This window comes from Salvelinus alpinus, chromosome 11 (genome assembly GCF_045679555.1).
Source record: "Salvelinus alpinus chromosome 11, SLU_Salpinus.1, whole genome shotgun sequence".
NCBI classification, from domain to species: Eukaryota; Metazoa; Chordata; class Actinopteri; order Salmoniformes; family Salmonidae; genus Salvelinus; species Salvelinus alpinus.
This window is the reverse complement of record NC_092096.1, coordinates 47,104,896-47,129,909: the sequence shown is the minus strand read 5'-3', so window position 1 is coordinate 47,129,909 and position 25,014 is coordinate 47,104,896. Positions and strand designations below refer to the sequence as shown.

At 40.1% G+C, this 25,014-nt stretch overlaps 1 protein-coding gene across 3 annotated transcripts in view; it reads left to right on the top strand.

The window, feature by feature from the left end:
• Positions 1-25,014, top strand: part of LOC139534262 (1-phosphatidylinositol 4,5-bisphosphate phosphodiesterase beta-3-like) — a 111,740-nt gene that overhangs the window by 24,979 nt on the left and 61,747 nt on the right. The gene's annotated exons all lie outside the window — the stretch shown is intronic.

Genomic DNA, 25,014 nt, shown 5'->3' with positions numbered 1-25,014 from the left:
TTGGCACTTTGAAATGTTACATGTATAACCTTATAAGTAGAGGAGAACTCCTTTCTCTTGTTATGCCTGTCTTCATCTTTCCCTTATCATCCCCCTGTTCTAACTCTTGCACCTCCTCCCTTCTTTAACTTAAACAAAAAATCTCCCACCTTCCCTAACATGGTGGGTCCTAGGCTTAGGCGATATACTGTTTATACTATATACCAGGGTATTTCAAAATACCGACCATTAGAGCAGTGACAGTCTTGGAACTTTAGGTTATGGTAATTGGCCAGGTCAATTGGGAGGTGGCAGGGTGGGGGTACCTGGCACGCATAGAAGGCTAGGTAGGCCTACTTCTATGTGTGCCCAGGCCTCCGCCACCCCCCCAATTGAAACAAGCCATTCCACTTCGTTATTATCATGACATTTCATTATGATTGTTCAGGTTATTACTTAAATCAACAAATTTAAGAAATGTCAGGTTGGAGAGGATCTGTTGCTTTTTCGTATTGACAGAACATTAATTGAGTCAAAAATAAAGATATAGGCCTATGCCTACCTTGTCCTTGTCTGTTGGCTTTTCTGTATATAATTGTTTTTAATGCAGATCCTATTTCGACGCACAAAACCATTAAAATGAAGTCTGATGGGTTGTCTCCCACTTTTCCGAAATATTCGCATAACGTCACAAATCCTGCTGCTTTTGTCATTTTATGGCAGTGGCATTCATAGCCGCAGGAAGTTCTACAGACCAATTTTTTTTTTTTACCCGCGCTACAGATGGCTATTTAGGTCTGCTAATACAGGACTAATAAAAACAGTGCACTACTTTAGTGGAAAAACCTTTTTAATTTTTTTTTTATGTATTTTTTTATCAGTATGTATTTATTTATTTTCAGGGGGTGCTGCAGCACTCTCAGCACCCATACTTCCTGCAGCTATGGTGACATTGACATTTCTTCTTCAAAGAGAGGGATGCCATAATGAGATAAATAATGTAGCCTAAACTACTGAAAACAGGCCTTTTACAAGATTAAATCATCATCAGATAATGAATAGACAAGGAATGTATAAAGGGGACAGCTATGCTATAGTATGAAAATTAAGTTGACAATCATTCAAATGGAAACAAATACACGCAACATGTCCATAGCCTATTTATCAGCAACGCTGATTATAGAGGGGGAGAGTGTTGAATTTTTTTTCACAATACTGTGATGGACTATTATAATAAAAAAATTGACATCGTTGACTAACTGTTTGAGGTGAAGAAAAAATGACTGAGAAGCCCAGCTGGGCACTTTCCTACATTTAACATTTGCGAGAAGTAGGCTAGGTAGGCCTACTTCTATGCGTGCCCAGGCCCCCGTGCTCCATCAACATTAACAGAACAGAGAAACCAGACACGCTTATTGCTTACATGCAGTGCGTAAATTATGGTATGAAATAAACCAAAACTATGTTTCCACTCTGAGAATGAGAACGGTAAATTTCTTTAATGAATATATATATCTATTTACAGACATGTAACCAAGTAATATGGATTAATGGTACATTGCCTGTTTTACAAACAGTAGGCTACCACATGGGCGTTCATAAAAGTGCATTGCGGCCGACACTGTAGACTATAGCGTAGGCTACCATTATACTTTGCGGGGATAGGAGGTCAGCAATTTTTTGGGACTCACCTAGGGCAGCATATCGGCCAGGACTGGGCTTGATCAGCATTGATTAGTCTATAAATTAAGAAAAGATTCCATATCAAATTACACAATGCCAGGTTGGAGAGGATTGGCGCATTGTCCATTCGACACAACATTAGCGCATTATAGGCCTCAGAGCCAGAACATTGTTTAAAAGAAAGTCCACACATCTTTTCAGTTCGCTGAAGCTAGCGACTGGAACGAGCTGCAAAAAACACTCAAACTGGACAGTTATATCTCCATCTCTACATTCAGACTCAATCATGGACACTTACTGACACTTGTGGCTGCTACGTGTGGTGTATTGTTGACTTTTCCTATTTGCCTTTGTGCTGTTGTCTGTACCCAACAATGTTTGTACCATGTTTGTGCTACTACGATGTTGTGTTGCTACCATGTTGTTGTCATGTGTTGCTGCCATGCTGTGTTGTCTTAGGTCTCTCTTTATGTAGTGTTGTGGTGTCTCTCTTGTAATGATGTGTGTTTTGTCCTACTTTTTTTTATCCCCCATCCCTGCTAGGCCACTGCTTGTAACGATAAGAAATCTAAGATGTATATTCCAAATGTTCAACTGGGTGGTTTGAGCCCTGAATGCTGATTGGCTGAAAGCCGTGTTATATCAGACTGTGTACCACTTTTTTAAAAAGCGCCCCTTCGCTAATACCATATGCCCCGGGATGGTACAGAAACGGTATGATGGTATGAAAATCTGTTTACCGCCCAACCCTGGTGGGTCCTCTCTTTTTCTATCTCTCTCTGTCTAGTATGGTGAGTTCTTCCTTCTCTCGCTTTCTTTTTTTCTCTCCCTCTCTCCAACTCTCTCTCTGTCTAACATGAGTCCTCTCGCTCGCTCTCTCTTTTACACACAGACACAGTCGTGTACAACTAACCTTGCGGGGACACAAAATTCAGTCCCATTCAAAATCCTATTTTCCCTAACACTAACCTTAACCCTAACTCTAAACCTAGCCCCTAACCCTAGCTCCTAACCACAACCATAGCCCCTAACCCTAAAACTAACCCTAGCTCCTAACCCTAACCCTAAACGTAATTCTAACACTAATTTTAACCTTAACCCTAAACCCCGTAGAAATAGCATTTGACCTTGTGGGGACTAACAAAATGTTCCCAGTTGGTCAAATTGTTGTTTGTTTGCTATTCTTGTGAGGACTTCTGGTCCCCACAAGTATAGTTAAACACGTCCACACACACACCCACTCTGTCAATTCCTGATGTTGTTGTCCTTCTCTCCTCATTAGTACAGACAGTTGGGTTGCATCCCAAATTGCACCATATTCCCTATATAGTGCACTACGTTTCACCAGAACCGTGTAGTAAAGTAATGCACTATAAAGGGGACCATTTGGGACTGAGCCTTAGCCAGTTGGTCATGTGAATGAGGGCATGGATCGAATCAAATTTCAGGCCCCAAATTAAATAAACACTTCCCTCATCCCCCTCTCCCTCTATCAATATCTCTGTCTCTTTCTCCCCCTCTCTCCCCCTTTATCTCTGTCTCCCTGCCACCCTTCTTTCTCTCTCTCTCCTTGTTCTCACTCTCTTTGCCTTTTTCACTCTTTTTCATCACACATTTTTGTAGCGCTCTGTCTCTCGATCTCTTCCTCTACCCTTCCTCTCTCTCTGTCTCTCTCTCTCTCTGTCTGTCTTTTTCCGCTGTGTATTTACTCTAAAGGCATTTATGGAATGGCGTGTTAATACTGTGCAGTTAGGGGTGTGTGCGCGTGTTTGCGCGTGTGTGTATTTGCGCGTGTGAGCCCTATCTGTGTTTACTGTGTCTGTGTGTCTGTGTGTGTGTTCTCTAGTAGGACACTAGGCCAGCCCTAGCCCACGGGCTGTCGTTGACACTGTTTAGTGACAGGGTTAAAATGCCCCAGGGAAGGAGAAATGGAGGTTGCATCCCAAATGGCACCTTATTCCCTAGTTAGTGTACTACTTTTGACCAGGTTCCATAGGGAAATGAAGGCTTTGAGTACCAAATGGCACACTAATCCCTATATAGTGCCTTACTTTTGAAACTATTGCACTTTATAGGGAATAGAGTGCCTTTTGGGACGAAGTCAGTCTAAAAGGATTTATGAGGATAGAACTGTGAAGCTATGAGTGGAATATGCTATTATTAAAATTCATTATTTTTTTTATTAATTAATTAATCTGCTATTATATCTAGATGACATGGCTATAATTGCTACATCCAATAATAATCTGTTTTACATATGTCTCTACAATAACCATGACCAGAAGTACAGGAAGGTCAAATTACACGTCCATGAATTCTTCACTTCTCCCAACTATTGTTTAATCTCTCACCCTCTCTTCCCTCTCTCCTTTCTTCTTTTTACTCTTCCAGTCAATATCGTCCCAGTAAGTCACCTTTCCTCTGACTTCTCTCCATCTCTCCTCCCTCCCTTCCTCTTTTCTTGTTATTGAAAAAAAACTCCACCCTCTATTCTTCTTCTATCCCTCTATCAATCTCTTTCTTATTTTAGGTTCTATTCTCATTGACAAGAATTAAGGAGAATTTTGAGATATTCTGGCGAGGTATCGATTTGAGAGACATTACTGTAATGTGAACTTGCGTATTTCGCACATCTCTAACGCTACTTCTGGAGGTCTTCCACGACACTCACCTGACAGTTGCCCCCCTCTAAGCAGGGCAGTGAAAACAAAATTGTTTAGTTGAGCCCAACATTGATACAGTAAAAATACTAATAGCAGAGCAATGTTTTTGAAACAGCTGAAATGTATAGACATTTTCAATATATTTGAGACTTGTTTTATTGAGTTTTCACCTGAAATTGCAGGACCAGCCTGTTACATTCTGAAATTGTCACCAGGGGGATTATAAACATTTTCAATCGCAATTTTGCGCTTACCTCATATAATGACTTTCAGGATTTTGATCAAATGAAGCTAGGTTTGGTCTAAGGTAACTTTAATACGCTAAAACTGTACTTTTATATTCCTATGAGAGGGGGAAAACGTTCATGTTTGATATGCTAACGTAAGCTGTGTTATTGTCTTGCAAGCTACATTTAGCTAGCTAATGCATCTACGAACGATTAAATAAACAATTTATTTGTCTGCACATGTGAATGGTTGCATTATTCAAGAGTGTAATATGGTTTGGTTGCATTATTCAAGATCGTTGCTAGCTAATATGTTTTAGAGGGAAAGATGCTCACATTGTTGAATAGTTTGCAAGCTTACTGGCTAGTCAGGGGCTACTGTGATAGAGCTGCAAGAATGTCACATTGCCAGCCACAATTAAAGGTAAGGCAAGGATGTAATGTAAATTGAAAAGTTTATATACATATTATGTAAAATGTCATTTCGTCACGCTGCCTCTCCTTAAATGTTCGTCAGTGAGAATAGCCTCTGAGGTAAAGGTTGACTTAGGTGTTTCTATAGAAGAGAAGATTAGCAGGACTATTCTTTTGTTATTATTTTCTTCCTCCATCTATCCCCTCACCATTTTTCCTCCTCTCAATCTCCCTTTTGCTTGCAGGTATATCCCTTTTATATTAGTGGCACATTTGTGGGGGGTGTTAAATTATAGGAGCTGTTTGCATTACAAATTAAGGTGTTAAATGATGGAAGTGTTCATGAATTTACCTGCAAAAATGCAGAGACCAATGTACTATATTTTCATTACAGGGTCTGAAAATGCAAGAATCATGACTAAGTCTTCAGGTGGCTTTAATTTTGGCATGTTTTTTACTCCGGGTAAATGGAAGTAGGCATGGCAAATTAGTGGGATCTTTGTCTGAGTATGAAAGGTTGGATGTTACCATGGTTTACACAGGCATTGTGGGTAGGACACATGGAACAGATGTGATCGTACTTCGTAACTCTCTTGCATTGTGTTTTTAAAGAAAGGACTGTCCAGCCAGCGATCCCAGTTGATTGGTGTTTATTCTGATGATAGACACAAGGAAGCACATTAGATATGCAGGACAACAGTATGTTGATGGCTGTAAATTCGTGATTAGCCTGTTTGTATTGAAATTACTGTGAATTAGCAGGGAGCTAATGCAACAATTACAATTATGGGAGGTGCAACTCAATATTAGGAAGGTGTTCCTAATGTTTTGTATAGTGTGTGTGTGTGTGTGTGTAATATATACTGAACAAAAATATAAATGTAAAGTGTTGGTCCCATGTTTCAAAAGTTTAAATAAAAGATCCCAGAAATGTTCCATATGCACAAAAAGCTTATTTCTCTCAAATTTTGTGCACAAATTTGTTTACATTCCTGTTAATAAGCATTTCTCCTTTGCCAATATAATTCACCCACCTGACAGGTGTGGCATATCAAGAAGCTGATTAACAACTTCTTAGGGCTAGGCCCCTTTTTTCTCAATTTCCGCCTGACTGAAGCCAGAGTAAACTGAAGCCAGGATATGCATATAATTGGTACCATTGGAAAGAAAACACTTTGAAGTTGTGTGTGTAGAAATATTAAAATAATGCAGTAGACTATAACACAATAGATATGGTAGGAGAAAATCCAAAGGAAAACCAACCAGATTTTTTCTTTGTTGAGATACCATGGTCTTACAATGGAAAATATAGGGCCATACTGAATTCTAGCTCCCAGGATGCAATTCCTATGGATTCCACAGGGTGTCAGCAGTCTATGTTCAAGGTTTCAGGCTTGTAACTTCCAAAATGAAAAATAAATATCAGTTTTAGTACAGGGACAGTCTTGGAAATTCGTGTTTGGGTGCGCGATGAAGACAAGACGCACCTGCTTAAATGGGTTTCCTATTGAACATACTTCTTTCCATAAGAAATATTATAGTTTGATTACATTTTAGGGTATCTGAGGAGTGAATAGAAATGTATTTTGACTTGTTGAAACAAAGTTTAGGGGTAGATTTTTGGATTCTTTTCTCTGCATGTTGAACGAGTGGATTACTCAAATCGATGGTGCCAACTAAACAGAGTTTTTGGGATATAAAGAAGGATTTGATCTAACAAAACAACACTACACGTTATAGCTGGGATCATTTGGATGACAAATCAGAGGAAGATTTTCAAAAAGTAAATGAATATTTCATCGCTATTTGTGAATTTATGAAACCTGTGCCAGTGGAAAAATATTTTGATTTGGGTCGCCGTCCTCAAACAATTGCATGGCATGCTTTCGCTCTATTAGCTACTGTAAATCGGACAGTGCAGTTAGATTAACAAGAATTTAAGCTTTCAACCTATATAAGACACTTGTATGTACCGAAATGTTTAATATCCATAATTTGTATGGTTATTTATTTGAATTGCGCGCCCTCCAGTTTCACCGGAAGTTGTCCCACTAGCGGGATGCCTATCAATGTTAAACAGCATGATCAGTACACATGTCCCCCATATGCTGAGCACGTTGGCTGCTTTTCCTTCACTCTGCGGTCCGACTCATCCCAAAACATCTCAATTGGGTTGAGGTCGGGGGATTGTGGAGGCCAGGTCATCTGATGCAGCACTCCATCACTCTCCTTCTTGGTAAAATATCCCTTACACAGCCTGGAGGTGTGTTAGGTCAAGTTCCTGTTGAAAAACAAATTATAGTCCCACTAAGCACAAACCCGATGGGATGGCGTATCACTGCAGAATGCTGTGGTAGCCATGCTTGTTAAGTGTGCCTTGAATTCTAAATAAATCACAGTGTCACCAGCAAAACATCCCCACATCATAACACCACCACCTCCATGCTTTACGGTGGGAAATGCACATGCGGAGATCATCCGTTCACCCACACCACGTCTCACAAAGACACAGCGTTTAGAAACAAAAATGTCCAATTTGGACTCCAGACCAAAGGACACATTTCCACCGGTCTAATGTCCATTGCTCGTGTTTCTTAGTCCAAGCAAGTCTCTTCCTCTTATTGGTGTCCTTTTAGTAGTGGTTTATTTGCCATGAAGGCCTGATTTAGTCTCCTCTGAAAAGTTGATGTTGATGTGTCTGTTATTTGAACTCTGTGAAGCTGCAATTTCTGAGGCTGGAAAACTCTAATAAACTTATCCTCTGCAGCAGAGGTAACTCTGGGTCTTCCATTTCTGTGGCGGTCCTCATGAGAGCCAGTTTCATCATATCGCTTGATGTTTTTTGCGACTGCACACACAGTTTTTTTTTCTTCGTATTGACTGACTTTCTTGTCTTAAAGTAATGATGGACTGTCGTTTCTGTTTGCTTATTTGAGCAGTTCTTTTCCATACTATGGATTTGGTCTTTTACCAAATAGGTCTATCTTCTGTATACCCCCCTACCTTGTCACAGCACAACTGATTTGATCAAATGCATTAAGAAGGAAAGAAATTGTCACACCCTGATCTGTTTCACCTGTCTTTGCGCTTGTCTCCGCCCCCCTCCAGGTGTCGCCAATCTTCTCCATTATCCCCAGTGTATTTATACCTGTGTTCTCTTGTTTGTGTGATGCCAGTTCGTTTTGTTTCGTAAAACCTACCAGTGGTTTTCCCTTTGCTGCTTTGACCCTGAGACTGCCTGCTGTTCTGGACCTTTTGAACCCTATCTGGATTACTGAGCTCTGCCTGCCCTTGATCTGTCGTTTTGCCTGCCCCTGTATTAGTAATACACTTTTGTTACTTTGACACTGTCTGCATCTGGATTTTGCCTGAAATGTGATAGAAATTCCACAAATTAACTTTTAACAAGGCACACCTGTTAATTGAAATGCATTCCAGGTGACTAGCTCATGAAGCCTGTTGAGAGATTGCTAAGAGTGTGCAAAGCTGTCATCCAAGGCAAAGTGGCTATTTGAAGAATCTCAAATCTCAAATATATTTTGTTATGTTTAACACTTTTTTGGTTACTACATGATTCCATAAGTGTTATTTCATAGTTCTGATGTCTTCACTATTATTCTACAATGTAGAAAATAGTAAAAATAATAGGTAGGTTTTCTAAAACTTTTGACCGGTAGTGTGTGTGTGTGTGTGTGTGTGTGATATATATATATATGTATATATAGTGCATTCGGTAAGTATTCAGACCCCTTGACTTTTTCCACATTTTGTTGCATCCTTATTCTAAAATGTATTAAAGTACAACATTTCCTCATGAATCTGCGCACAATACCCCATAATGACAAAAACAGGTTTTTAGAAATGTTTGCAAATATATTAAAAATAAAAAACAGAAATCACTTATTTACCTAAGTATTCAGATCCATTGCTACTGTGGGACCTGTCTATATAAGGTCCCACAGTTGACAGTGTATGTCAGAGCAAACACCAACCCATGAGGTCAAAGGAATTGTCTGTAGAGCTCTGAGACAGGATTGTGTCGAGGCACCGATCTGGGAAAAGGTACCAACAATTTTCTGCAGCATAGAAGGTCCCAAGAACTCACTGGCCTTCTTCATTCCGTGCTTCTACACCTGCATTGCTTGCTGTTTGGGGTTTTAGGCTGGGTTTCTGTACAGCACTTTGTGACTTCAGCTGATGTAAGAAGGGCTTTATAAATACATTTGATTGAAGTTTGATTGATTCTTAAATTGAAGAAATTTGGAACCACTAAGACTCTTCCTAGATCTGACCACCCGGCCAAACTGAGCAATCAAGGGAACAGGGCCTTGGTCAGGGAGGTGACCAAGAACCCGATGGTGACTCTGTCAGAGCTCTAGAGTTCCTTTGTGTAAATGGGAGAACCTTCCAGAAAGACAACCATCTCTGCAGCACTCCACCAATCAGGCCTTTATGGTAGAGTGGCCAGACGGATGCCACTCCTTAGTAAAAAGCACATGACAGCCCTATTGGAGTTTTCCAAAAGGCACCTATAGGACTCTCAGACCATGAGAAACAAGATTCTCTGGTCAGATAAAACCAAGATTGAACTCTTTGACCTGAATGCCAAGCGTCTGGAGGAAACCTGGAACCATCCCTACGGTGAAACATGGTGGTGGCAGCATCATGCTGTGGGGATGTTTTTCAGCGGCAGGGACTGTTGCACTAGTCAGGATCAAGAGAAAGATGAACGGAGCAAAGTACAGAGAGATCCTTGATTAAAACCTGCTTCATAGCGCTCAGGACCTCAGACTGGGACGAAGGTTCACTTATCATCAGGACAACGACCCTAAGCCCACAGCCAAGCCAACACATGAGTGGCTTCGGGACAAGTCTCTGAATGTCCTTGAGTGTCCCAGCCAGAGCCCGGACTTGAAACCGATCGAACATCTCTGGAGACACTTCAAAATAGCTGTGAAGCAAAGCTCCCCATCCAACCTGACAGAGCTTGAGAGGATCTGCAGAGAAGAATGGGAGAAAGTCCCCAAATACAGGAATATCAAGCTTGTAGCGTTATACCCAAGAAGACTTGAGGCTGTAATCGCTGGTTTTGCTTCGTCATTATGTGGTATTGTGTGTAGATTTTTTTTCCTCCCCCTCATCAATTTAAGCAATTTTAGAATAAGGGTGTAACGTAACAAAATGTAGAAAAAGTCAAGGGGTCTGAATACTTCCCGAATGCACTGTATTTCCAAAACATTTCTACCATCAACAGCACACTTCACCACTGGATTGTACAATATTTGCACATTATTATTTTTTAAATGATTCATGCTCTGTCAAGTTGGTTGTTGATCAGTGTTAGACAGCCATTTTCAAGTCTTGCCATCGATTTTAAGTCAACTGTATCTCGGCTACTGAGTTACAGTTTTTTAATACAAATTCACAGTTTTCTTGGTAAGCTTCTCCGGTGTAGATTTGGACTTATGTTTTAGGTGATTGTTCTGCCGAAAGATGAATTTGTCTCAGTGTCCGTTGGAAAGCAGACTCAACCAAGTTTTCCTGTAGGATTTTTCCTGTGCTTAGCTTTATTCCATTTATTTTTATGTTAAAAAAACAACTCCCTTGTCCTTGCCGATAACAAGCATACCCATAACATGATGCATCCACCACCATGCTTGAAAATATGAAGAGTGGTTGGATTTGTCCTAAACATAATGGACATAAAGCTAATTTCTTTGCCATATTTTTTTTGTTTTACTTTAGTGCCTTGTTGAAAACAGGATGCATGTTTTGGAATATTTTTATTCTGTACAGGCTTCCTTCTTTTCACTCTGTCATTTAGGTTAGTATTGTGGAGTAATAACTACAACGTTGTTGATCCATCCTCAGTTTTCTATCACAGCCATTAAACTCTGTAACCATTTTAAAGTCACCTTTGGCCTCATGATGAAATCCCTGAGCGGTTTCCTTCCTCTCCGGCAACTGATTCAGCAAAACCGACTGTATCTTTGTAGTGACTGGGTGAAAATAATCCACCATCCAAAGTGTAATTAATAACTTCACCATGCTCAAATTGATAATCAATGTCTGCATTTTGTTTTTTACCCATCTACCAATAGGTGCCCTTCTTTGTGAGGCATTGGAAAACCTTCCTGGTCTTTGTGGTTGAATCTGTGTTTGAAATTCACTGCTCGACTGAGGGACCTTACATATCATTGTATGTGTTGAGTACAGAGATGAGGTAGTCATTAAAAAAATCATGGTAAACACTATTATTGCACACAGAATGATTCCATGCAACTTATTGTGTGATTTATTAAGCACATTTTTACTGCTGAGCTTATTTAGGCTTGCCATAACAAAGGGATTGAATACTTATTGACTGATGACATTTCAGCTTTTCAGTTATAATTAATTTGTACAAATGTCTTAAAACATAATTCCACTTTGACATTATGGGATATTGTGTGTAGGCCAGTGTAACAACATTTCAGTTTAATACTTTTTTAATTCAGGCTGCAACTGAAAAAAAATCACATTTTGTTGTTACCGCCTGAACTTAAAATGGATTAAATGAAATTCCATAATGTCAAAGTGGAATAATGCTTTTCAAAATGTATGCATATACATTTTAAATGAAAAGCTGATATGTCTTGAGTCAGTAACCAATACATTTACTTTAATACAAAGTGTTATGTTTGGGTCAAATCCAACACAACACATCACTGAGTACCTAACCACTCTTCATATTTTAAAGCATGGTGGTGGCTGCATCATGTTATCAAATCAAATGTTATTGGTCACATGCAGATGTTATTGTGGGTTTAGCTAAATTCTTGTATTCTTAGCTCCAAACAGTGCAGTGGTATCTAAAAATGATTCACAACAATACACACAAATCTAAAAGTAAAAGAATGAATTAAGAAATATAGAAATATTAGATTGAGCAATGTCAGTGGCATTGACTAAAATACAGTAGAATAGAATACAGTATAAACATATAAGATGAGTAAAGCAGTATGTAAACATTATTAAAGTGACTAGTGTTCCATTATTAAAGTGGCCAGTGCAGGGTTGCGTAAACGGGTGGAAGCTGGAAAGGACTAGGGAGTTTTTTTAAAGGATAAAAATAAAAGCACAGGCAAAATTCTAGAGGAAAACATGGTTCAGTCTGCTTTCCAACGGACACTGGGAGATAATGCACCTTTCAGCAGGACAATAACCTTAAAACAGCAAATACACTTGAGTTGCTTACCAAGACAACATTGAATGTTCCTGAGTGGCCGAGTTAAAGTTTTGACTTCAATCGGCTGCCTAGCAATGACGAACAACCAACTTGACAGGGATGGAATGAATGTGAATGTTCTGGGAACATTCACAGAACCAATTTTAATTTGCTGGGTTGACTGTTGAAGATGACAAAGGATCATTAAAGTTTTTCCTGATTAGTTTATTCCAAAGTGGACAATCCCTTTTGACTGTAGCGAGCTTCATGCGGCCTAAGCTTAGTGGCTGCATGGCTTCATCCAGGTGGATGCTACATGTTTTTCGGAGGGCTTTACCAAGGAGTCTACGACTGGGGATGGCAAGAGTTGACCTGACTTATGACTTTTTACCCCCCTGAATCATCTGACCATCGTTTTCCCCCCTGCTCAACCCTTCATCTGGGCCTCAGTCGAAAGAGGCGTGGAAGGTGCAGGTGAGGAAGGTGCACATGGAGTGTGGATCAGACCCAGGATGTGATCTGTTGTACTTGCTCCTGTCTCTGTGGATGACTTTGGAAGATCATCCACCCAGAACTGTCAAAAGGCTAACTGAAATGTTATTTTTTTCTGTTATGAGAGCATCTTTGAGATTCTTGCTGTAGTTACTTTTTTGGGGGCGGCAGGTAGCCTAGTGGTTAGAGCGTTGGACTAGTAACCGAAAGGTTGTAAGATCGAATCCCCGAGCTGACAAGGTAAAAATCTGTCGTTCTGCCCCTGAACAAGGCAGTTAACCCACTAGGCTGTCATTGAAAATAATAATTTGTTCTTAACTGACTTTTCTAGTTAAATAAAGGTGAAAAAGTGCTATACGAATTAAATCTATTATATATTATAACTTGTTTAATATTCCATGTCCAAATTATTAGCACTGAGTGATTTAACAAATTTTTTGTTTGTATTTTCTTGGTTATTAAACAACTAATTGACCGATGTCTGTTCAATTACTTGAATTCCATTTTTTTTTATTGTGAGCCCAACGAGCCATTTCTCTAGAGAGAAATCAAATCATTGAAGAGCGAAATGATGTCAAGAACTATATGGGACGATGGGCTGAAGAGTTAAATATTCAACCTAGTTCAGTGCAGAAACGTGGTAATTAACTACAATGACCATAATTCATTGAGCCAGTTTTTTTCCTGGCTCGAACACAGATGGATACACTTTTACTCCTGCAACAGTATATGCTGCTGAATGAGAGAGGAATGTAGACAACAGTGGCGGTTGGTGACGTTTAAGATTAGGGAGGAGAATATTTTTTTTATAAGCATGGCCTTATTTCTATTACAGCATATTGGATGACTGTCATTCATATTCCAGCTCAATGTAACATTGATAGGTTTAGGCTACTATATGATATCCAAATTTTCCCAACCTGAGGTTGCTACAACCTAGCCTATGAATTACAGATTACAACGTAGGTGCACAGGTTGAGAAACATTTTTGAGTAGTCAAGTTGACAGACAGTGACACATTCGATACCGCCTTGCACATAACTGATCTAGGGTGTAATCATTAGTCCAACAGTTGCAAACAAGAGTTTATATTGGACAAATAAAGGTATGTTTTTCCTGTTTAGTATTGTTTGCTTCCGTTTAAGATTTTTTTTTCAACAGAATTGGAGGAATGAATACACCCCTGCAATGAAAGTTCACTTTCATAGCCACCACATACAAACAGCATGATAATTTTGCTCATTGTATAATTCCTTCTCGCATCTACATGCTCTACTCCTCTCACCTTTTCCTTTGCATGTGGACTTATGTGCACAACACATCAGCTGTCTGTGACCAGGCGAAAAAATATTTCTAAGCCAAACATTCATATTATAACCGCTAACATACAGCCTACATCGTTGTCACCATATTAGCTAACGTCATCGTCAACATAGCTACTATAACTAACGCGTTAGTAAACCTGCTACAATCATGCAGTACCATGTACAGCCAGCAAGCAGTTTAGCAGTTACACCAATGCTCCCCAATGGCAATATATTAGTAAAACCAAAAGCTTACCTCCTTAATTAAGGCTAGGTAAATAAAAATCTGTCGTTCTGCCCCTGAACAAGGCAGTTAACCCACTGTTCCTAGGCCGTCATTGAAAATAAGATTTTGTTCTTAACTGACTTGCCTAGTTAAATAAAGGTAAAATAAAAAATAAATAAAAAATGTACTTCGAAGAGTTCCAGTGTTGTGTTGGATAGTCATAGCCAGCTAGCTAACATAGCATCCCTCTGTTTGAGCAGGTTGTTTTAGTAGGCTAAACTAGCTAGCTACATTTGCCTTCTAGGCAGAGTTGCAAAGAAAAAAAACATATCTCTGACTGGCCAATAAACAGAAAAGATTAAGATGGGCAAAAGAGCAGAGACACTGGACAGAGGAACTCTGCCTAGAAGGCCAGCATCCCGGAGTCGCCTCTTCACTGTTGACGTTGAGACTGGTGTTTTGCGGGTACTATTTAATGAAGCTACCAGTTGAGGACTTGTGAGCCGTCTGTCTCTCAAACTAGACACTCTAATGTACTTGTCCTCTTGCTCAGTTGTGCACCGGGGCCTCCCACTCCTCTTTCTATTCTGGTTAGAGCCAGTTTGTGCTGTTCTGTGAAGGGAATAGTACACAGCGTTGTAGGAGGTCTTCAGTTTCTTGGCAATTTCTCACATGGAATAGCCTTAATTTCTCAGTACAAGAATAGACGGACGATTTTCAGAAGAAAGGTCTTTGTTTCTGGCCATTTTGAGCCTGTAATCGAACCCACAAATGCTAATGCTCCAGATACTCAACTAGTCTAAAGAAGGTCAGTTTTATTCCTTCTTTAATTAGCACAACAGTTTTCAGCTGTGCTAACATAATTGCAAAAGGGTTTTCTAATGATCAATTAGCCTTTTAAAATGATAAACTTGGATTAGCTAACACAACGTGCCATTGGAACACAGGAGTGATGGTTGATGATAATGGGCCTTTGTACGCTTATGTAGATATTCCATTAAAAATCAACCGTTTCAAGCTACAATAGCCATTTACAACATTAACAATGTCTACACTATATTTATGATCAATTTTATATTATTTTAATGGCCAAAAAATGTGCTTTTCTTTAAAAAATAAGGACATTTCTAAGGGACCCCAAACTTTTGAATGGTAGTGTATATTATTTTCTGGAACCATTACATGCACCCACCTCATTGTTATTTAATTATTAGAGATATACAAATGTTTTTCTGACCCACCATGCATCATGTGAGGTGAAATGTGTATATTTTGGGATGTGTTTGACCTGACGAAGATCCGTTTCGGATCGAAACGTTGTCAATAAAGCAGTGAATTTGGAGCTTTAACAGTGTGCGGGCCTTCTTGTTTTATACTAGTATTCTTTATTAGCCCAGCACCTATGTTTTTAAGGATGTGCGTATGACCACAAACTTTTCTATAGTGTGCAGAAAGTAGCCCATCATAACATTTTCCAACTGCTCTTTGTCGATAGCGCCTGTTAAATTCTGGGTCGCAAAGTTGAGAGCACTAACAACACATTTGCAGTTCTTCATGATATCTTTAAAAAAATCTGAGGTAGAAAGGATTATCAACACATACTGAGCCGCTCACGTTATAGACAGAAGCATGATACATGGCAGACCAATCCAAACTCCTTTCCCGACATGTCCAGCCCACTCATTATCTCAGCCAACCATGGCTAGCGGGAAGGTTCCTGTTGTTTTCTGTGGATAAACCATCTAGGCTCGTAATTTAAATGTTTTCTTCATATTTACAGATGGCATACACATTTGTTTTTAAGGCACATAAAAGTTCACGTTCCAGGAGGCTTTCTGCAAAAAAATGCATTTTGATAGAAAATAAAATACACAAAAATACCTCTCCTGTGACCTAGTAGCGTGCGACATACGCCTTGCTTCCTGAAATGTGTCACATATACACAACTGAAATATTTTATTATTTACCAGTAATTTCCTATTTTTCTATGTAGATCTTTTCAATGGAATATCTTCAATATTTTAGGCTTCGGTGTTTCCATTCAAAAGATCTAATCATTTGAATGTCATTATTTCATAATGCATTTAATGTTTAAAAAAATTATCAAAACCGTGAAATGTTTTTATTAATCGAACCAAAACCAAACCAACCTCAAAAATTACTAATCGCTTAGCACTAACAATTTTCTCTCTCTCCCTTCCTGTCTGCCTCTCTCCCTCCTTACTTCCCATTCCTCTCATTCCCTCCCTCTCCCTCAGGGCCATCTGGTTGTCATTAGTAGAGGAGAGCAGGCAACAAACTTCTTCCTTTTCTATAAACTGACGGATGACCCTCCCTCCCTCCCTCCCTCCCTCCCTCCCTCCCTCTAGTTTCAGGGCTCATATGCAAAAGAGACCGTGGTTTCAGCATTACTTCCTGGCTAAATAAAGGTTAAACTAAATTTCCCCACTTTCTCTTTCCCTCATTCTGTTCCATCAACTGCTGGATTTCAGCCTCCATTTCTCTCTCTCCCTCTATTTCTCTCTTTCTGTATCTCTCTCTTCTTTCTCTCCTGTCTCCCTCTTTCTCTCTCTCTTTCTAGCGTGGGAAACAGGGCAGGATGTTGTTCAGACAGAGAAGAGAGGAGGTTTGGGGATCTGGTGTGCCCAAATTCCTCCAACTCCCCTTTTCACTCTCAGCATATCCCCTTTTCATCTCTCTCTCTCTCTCTGCCTCCTTTCCCTGGTCTCCCTCTTTCCTCCCTCTCTCTCCTCTCATGTCCTCCTCCAGTGTTCTATCTCTGGCTGTCATGTTATCTCCAGGGTATTACTAAGTGTTAGTAGTAATAGTTATGGAGAGTGTGTTATTTGTGTGTCACTATAACCCGGAGGTGGGACCAGGTCATTGTTTTACAAGTCACAAGTAAGTCTCAAGTCTTAGCACTCAAGTCCCAAGTCAAGTCCCAAGTAAGACAGGCAAGTCCGAGTCAAGTCTCAAGTCAAGACCGTCAAGTATCAAGTCTCGAGTCCTAAACTTTGAGTTCCGAGTCCTAAACAAGTCATAATGTGCTCTTCACCAAATGTAATACCATTTCATATTTTAACAAGAGTAATAGTTAGTATATTACATTTACGCAAATCATGAATGCTTTTAAAAATATCTATATATTTATTACTTTCCAAATAATCGTTATATTTCCATGGAAATAGATGGGTAGCCATGAGAAAGACCCCCACCCCCCAATTGTGATCGACTATCGAGCATGGCTATGGGGTGCAATCGGGTGATGTAGGCTTGTACACAATCGCCCAACCTTAACACACACACACACACACACTCTTTCTGTGTGGTTACAGGAGGCTAACGTATGTCAATGGTTTTAGGAACAGTAGGCAGGATTTAGGCTACCAACTGTCTAGCCAGTTGTAGCTCAATCTTGGGTGCAATGATCACGTTCCCGCACTGACTGACTGTGTGGAGGCTCATTGATTTAACGTTACGCTAGCCTACATGATACACTAGTAAAGTAATAAAATATATAGCTGTCGGCTATATTAGCCACGACTTATCGTTCTTTGTGCAGCTTCAAATGTCGAACAAAGTTGGAAATTGTTGCGCCTCCGTCTGTCATTTTCTTACCGCATGTTTTGCAAGTTGCAATAAATCTTTTGTTGATACAGCTTCGTCTTTACATCTGAAAATAAACATTTTGGGTATCATCTTTCCAAGGGCTCCATCTGAATTCACCCGCCGACGTTCCTCTGCAACTTTTTCTCAGCTGGCACAATTTCATTGGCTACTGTCCAATTCAAACTGTAATCCGTTAAATGAAGAGTTGATGCGCTGCACACTTTTTTTAATAGCATCATTTTTAATATTTGGGCTTGGGGAGGGTATCAAGTCCGGTCGAGTCATAAGGCTCAAGTCCAAGTCAAGTCACGAGTCATTGGTGTTAAAGTCGAGTTGCAAGTCATCATATTTGTGACTGGAGTCTGACTCAAGTCCAAGTCATGTGACTCTAGTCCACACCTCTGCTATAACCATATTGGCAGTGTCAGCAGTCATTAAGCCAGTTGAAGACTGAGGCTGCATCCCAAATGGCAACATTTTCACATGTTCCTTTGATGAGCCTTTTTGTCTGAAATTATAATCCATTGAGGATTTAGTTTGGATACACACACACACACACACACACACACACACACACACACACACACACACACACACACACACACACACACACACACACACACACACACACACACACTGATCTTTGCATGGTCACTCTGTGGGATACACACCCAGGAAGGAATGTTTGTTGGATGATAATGTGACAGTTTCCCCTATTTTCTCTCTCTCTCTCATTCCTTTCCTCATATGCTCTGTGTTCTCACACACACACACACATATATATATATATATATATATATTTTAAGACTCAAACATTTCAAAAGGCATGGATATCTGGACACTTGTGGATACAGAAAGCACCTTCTTCTCCACACAGCAAGGCTGCCCATGACCGCTGACATGGAGCAGTACCTCACTAGCTGATTTTCCTTTGTCTTATGCAGGCCTGCAATCTGAAGGTCACGTACTGTCAGCCTATGTACATCCCAAATATATCAGCACCACAAGCTTGGACTGATAACTGAGGCTGTTCAGGCATGACACGAGGGGCTGGTATTTCAGTAACTTGTCAGCAAAGGTCTGGACCATGTAAGAGTCGAAACCCACTTCCAAAATGAGCACCTCCCTCTGGCCTCCCCCCACAACAACAATATGTGACTAATTTGGCATACAAGAAAACACATCATCAACATAAACATCAAACCAGACTCCTCTGATGAGGAATGTTTGTGAATGTGTACTGTTGGTGAGACAAGGCAATCATGTCTAGGTGCTCATGTCTAGCTATGTACAGATGTGGCCAAAAGTTTTGAGAATGACACAAATATTAATTTCCACAAAGTTTGCTGCTTCACTGTCTTTAGATATTTTTTGTCAGATGTTTCTATGAAATACTGAAGTATAACTACAAGCATTTCATAAGTGTGAAAGGCTTTTATTGAAAATTACATGAATTACATTGACCCTTCTTTTTCAAGAACTCTGCAATCCGCCCTGGCATGCTGTCAATTAACTTCTGGGCCACATCCTGACTGATGGCAGCCCATTCTTGCATTATCAATGCTTGGAGTTTGTCAGAATTTGTGGGGTTTTGTTTGTCCACCAGCCTCTGAGGATTGACCACAAATTCTCAATGGGATTAATGTCTGGGGAGTTTCCTGGCCATGGACCCAAAATATCAATGTTTTGTTCCCCGAGCCACTTAGTTTCCCCGGGCCACTCACTCACTTTTGCCTTATGGCAAGGTGCTCTATCATGCTGGAAAGGTCATTGTTCGTCACCAAACTGTTCCTGGATGGTTGGGAGAAGTTGCTCTCGGAGGATGTGTTGGTACCATTCTTTATTCATTGCTGTGTTCTTAGGCAAAATTGTGAGTGAGCCCAGTCACTTGGCTGAGAAGCAACCCCACACATGAATGGTCTCAGGATGCTTTACTGTTGGCATGACACAGGACTGATGGTAGCGCTCACCTTGTCTTCTCCGGACAAGCTTTTTTCCGGATTCTCCAAACAATCGGAAAGGGGATTCATCAGAGGAAATGACTTTACCCTAGTCCTCAGCAGTCCAATCCCTGTACCTTTTGAGGAATATCAGTCTGTCCCTGATGTTTTTCCTGGAGAGAAGTGGCTTCTTTGCTGCCCTTCTTGACACCAAGCCATCCTCCAAAAGTCTTCGCCTCACTGTGCGTGCAGATGCACTCACACCTGCCTGCTGCCATTCCTGAGCAAGCTCTGTACTGGTGGTGCCCCGATCCCGCAGATGAATCAACTTTAGGAGACGGTCCTGGCGCTTGCTGGACTTTCTTGGGCGCCCTGAAGCCTTCTTCACAACAATTGAACCGCTCTCCTTAAAGTTCTTGATGATCCGATAAATGGTTGATTTATGTGCAATCTTACTGGCAGCAATATCCTGCCTGTGAAGCCCTTTTTGTGCAAAGAAATGATGACAGCATGTGTTTCCTTGCAGGTAACCATGGATGACAGAGGAAGAACAATGATTCCAAGCACCACCCTCCTTTTGAAGCTTCCAGTCTGTTCGAACTCAATCAGCATGACAGAGTGATCTCCAGCCTTGTCCTCGTCAACACTCACACCTGTGTTAACGAGAGAATCACTGACATGATGTCAGCTGGTCCTTTTGTGGCAGGGCTGAAATGCAGTGGAAATGTTTTTTGGGGATTCAGTTCATTTGCATGGCAAAGAGGGACTTTGCAATTCATCTGATCACTCTTCATAACATTCTGGAGTATATGCAAATTGGCATCGTACAAACTGAGGCAGCAGACTTTGTGAAAATTAATATTTGTGTCATTCTCAAAACCTTTGGCCACGATAGTACAGGTCCTTGTATGAGTGGCAACCATTAACATGTGTAACAGACTTATTGCGTCATGCAGATCAGGGAAAGTGCACAGTATCAAATCCATTGTTTGAACGCTTCCCCCAAAGAGTGTGTGTGTGTGTGTGTGTGTGTGTTAGACAGTTAAGTATCAAGTATTATCTGAACTCTTACTCATAGCAAAAATAAACTGCATGCTTCTCTTTATGGAGTTTGTATGTGTGTGTGTGCGTGCATGTGTGTGTTGTATCCCACTGTCAAACAAGTGAAATTCCAGCCCTAAACCTAAACCTAATCTAACTGATTAGAAGGAACACGTGGAGAAAGAAGGAGAGAGTAAGTGAGTGAAGGAAGGAAGGAGGGAGAGCGAGAGATAGACTGAGAGGTTACAAAGCAGTACTGTGTGTTGACATAGTACAACATGATACTGTGTGTGTGTGTGTGTGTGTGTGTGTGTGTGTGTGTGTGTGTGTGTGTGTGTGTGTGTGTGTGTGTGTGTGTGTGTGTGTGTGTGTGTGTTTGTGTTACAACTTTGTTTGCGTGAGTGTATATTTTGTGTGCATTTATATTTGTGTGTGGGTGTAAGTATTCACCCCCTTGGATTTTTTCACATATTGTTGTGTTACAAAGTGGGATTGAAATTGATTTAATTGTAACATTTTTTTGTCGTTGATCTACACTAAATACTGCATAATGTGAAAGTGAAAAGAAAATTCTATAAATGTTTCCAAATTAATATTTTTTTTATAACTAAAATATATTTTTTGCGTAAGTATTCAGCCCCTTTGTTTTAGGCACGCCGAAATTAGTTTGGGTGTAACAATTGGCTTTAAAGGATCGGACCATTTTTAAACATTCTCAGCTAAAATGACATACCCAAATCTAACTGCCTGTAGCTCAGGACCTGAAGGAGGATATGCATATTCTTGATACCATTTCAAAAGAAACACTTTGAAGTTTGTGGAAATGTGAAATTAATGTAGGAGAATATAACACATTAAAACATACGTTTTTTTTGTTTTTTGTTCCATCTTTGAAATGCAAGAGAGAGGCCACAATGTATTATTCAAGTTTAGGCGCAATTTAGTTTTTGGACACTAGATGACAGCAGTGTATGTGCAGAGTTTTAGACTGATACAATGAACCATTGCATTTCTGTTCAAAATGTTGTATCAAGTCTGCCCAAATGTGCCTAATTGGTTTATTAATACATTTTCAAGTTCATAGTATTGAATTTCATGCACAAATTCAGCTACAAAGACCAGGGAGCTTTTTGAAAGCCTCATAAAGAAGGCCAATGATTGGTAGATGGGTAACAATAATGAATTCGACATTTAATATCTCTTGAAGCATGGTCAAGTTAATAATTATGCTGTGGATGATGTATTAAACTACCCAGATACATTTAAGATAATGTTGTCATTCTGAACTGAGCTGCATGACAGGAAGGAAACTGCTCAGGGAGGTCACCATGGGATTATCAGGGGCTCCTGAGTGGCGCAGCAGTCTAAGGCACTGCATCTCAGTGCTTGAGGTGTCACCCTGGTTCAAATCCATAGAGCGGTGCACAATTGGCCCAGTCTTGTCCGGGTTTGGCCGGTGTAGGCCGTCATCGTAAATAATAATTTGTTCTTTACTGACTTGCCTAGTTAAATAAAGGTAAAACATGTAAGGCCAATGGTGATTTTAACACAGCTACAGAGTTCAATGGTTGTGATGGGAGAAAACTGGGGATGGATAAACAACATTGTAGTTACTCCACAATAGTGACCTAAATGACAGAGTGAAAAGAACATTATAAATATACAGAATATGCGTGCAACAAGGCACTAAAGTTATACTGTAAGAAAACAAAAGGAATAACCTTTTGGGCCTAAATGTGAAGCGTTAGGTTTGGGACAAACACAACACATCACTGAGTAACTGCCTCATGATTTTCAAGCATGGTGGTGGCTGCATCATGTTATGAGCAATGTTCCCAAGGCACTGAGCAAATTTCAGGTCTGCTGAGCACAAACTGAGGCTGTTTAAGTTACAGTAATAACAGTGGCCGAGTAGGCTACTGTGGCTATTTGATCATATTGTAGGCCTATCAGAGTGGCCTACCATAAAAAACAATGGAGAAAATGCATCCCATAACTTAAAAAAAAATGCAGGGATTGACATTAACCTGTTTATCCACTTGTCCTTCGGACAAGGAGGTGACTGGAAATGTTGTGTTGTTTGATGCAAGAAACCACTTTTAAAAAATCTGACATATGATGCTACCCTCTGCCTATTTGCCACTTAGCTTATTCAAGCCTGTCTCAAAATACAACACTGTCCCTTTAAGACAGGAAAACTAGCTCTTTACCTGACTTGCTTTTCAAAGATGGATAGAAATGCACACATTTGTGCTATTGTAGGAAGCAACCACTCCCCCATCGCTGACTAGAAATTAGCTATAACTGGACTAATAACCTACTTACTAGCAAAGGATTTGAATTTGATTTGATCTCAAAACTAGCGCATCTACTTTTGATCACTCATACTGAAAACACAGTCCAGTTCAAAGTGAATGGCACAGATCAATATATGGCAATGGTCTGTTTGCATATAGGGATACTGTAGCTCTGATTGGTTATGGCAAACTGGTCTGTGTAGAGTATGACCCGTGCCTGTCAATGCAATAGAATCCTATTCCAATGCGCTCTGCCTACAAGAAAATCTCTTGCATAGTTTGTTTTGTTATGTTGCATTGAAAGTGGCTAATATTGTGTTGATTCGATCACAATTTGCACAGTAGAGGGAAACGTTGATAGTGTTAACTAAAGAGGAAAACTAGAAAGTTGAGTGAAGTTCAATCTCGTGCTTCTCTGCACGGGTTGATATTTCTTCTGCGCGGCAGTCCGTGCGGGCTTAGAGGGAACATTGGTTATGGGTATGCTGGACATCGGCAAAGACTGGGGAGTTTTTCAGGATAAAAATAATTGAGATTGAGCTAAGCACAGGCAAAATCCTAGAGGACAACCTGCTTCAGTCTACTTTACACCGGACACTGGGAGAGGAATTCACCTTTCAGCAGGACAATAAAATACAACACGAGGTCAAATCTACCAAGAAGACGGTGAATGTTCCTGAGTGGCCAAGTTAAATGTTTTACTTAAACTTGCTTGAAAATCTATAGTAAGACTTGAAAATTGCTATCTAGCCATGACCCCCAACACATTGACAGAGCTTGAAGAATTATGAAAAGAATAATGGGCAAATATTGCACAATCCAGGTGTGCAAAGCTCTTAGAGAAGTACCCAAGAAGACTCACAGCTATAAATGCTGCCAAAGGTGTTTCTAACATGCATTGACTCAGTGGGGTGAATACTTATCTAATCAAAGTATATTAGTAAGAGTACAGGTGGGCCTTCGCATTTCAGCAAACAAAGGAAAGGTGCGGTGCTCAATAACAATGACAAAAATCATGAGAAGGGCTTACCAAGAAAAAGTTAAAAATGACTAATTCAAAGCAGAAAGGAGTTGGAGCACTCAACAACAAAACACCTCAGATGTATTTATTTTAGCTCACTTTAATCCATTGTACGGGATGAGATCAGGTGACTGACGTTTCGACGTCAAGCTGACGTCTTCCTCAGAATGACCGTTTCACTTAGCTCCTATTTATACCCTTATGGCCCATTGATACACAAGGTAAATGGCAAAATATAGCACAAAATAATACTAATGATAAGATAAATGATGTGTCTTGTTAACCAATAGGCCATGTCAAAATACAAATAGGTGTCTGGAGTCACAGAGACTCCAAAAATCGAGGCAACCACATTATAGAAACGAGGACATTGAAAAATCATTGTTTAGCCCGTTAGGATACAGTGTCTAAGGAGTACTGCCAGAATGCCTCTTTGTTTTAGTTTATGTACGATATCACCTCATCTTTGTGAAATGTGGACATGTTCTATGGCTACAAAGCGCAGGGAGGAAGGTGAGCCATGGTTGGTTTTAGCAGTGGCACACAATGTCATAGTCCATGTTTTTATTACGCCTAATGTTCTGTGATGTGGCGTTTCAATGTCTGACCAATATAAGCAGCCACGCAGATGCATTTGAGCATGTATATAACATTTGTGGTGCTACAATTAATAAAGCTTTGGATTTTGTATTCTTTCCTATTCTCGGGTGGTGAAGTATTGGTTGTGTTGTCACATTGTACACAAGTGTCACACTTCTTGGGGAGCTGCGTGCTGTGCGTAACCGAATCGACTAGATTGCGTGCACGGCGAAAACAAATGCGAGGGCAATGTTGTAAACTCGCATAGATTTGCATCGCTTTTGAGGATGTTATAGTGTTTCAATACAATGGATTTGACGCGACCGGCACAT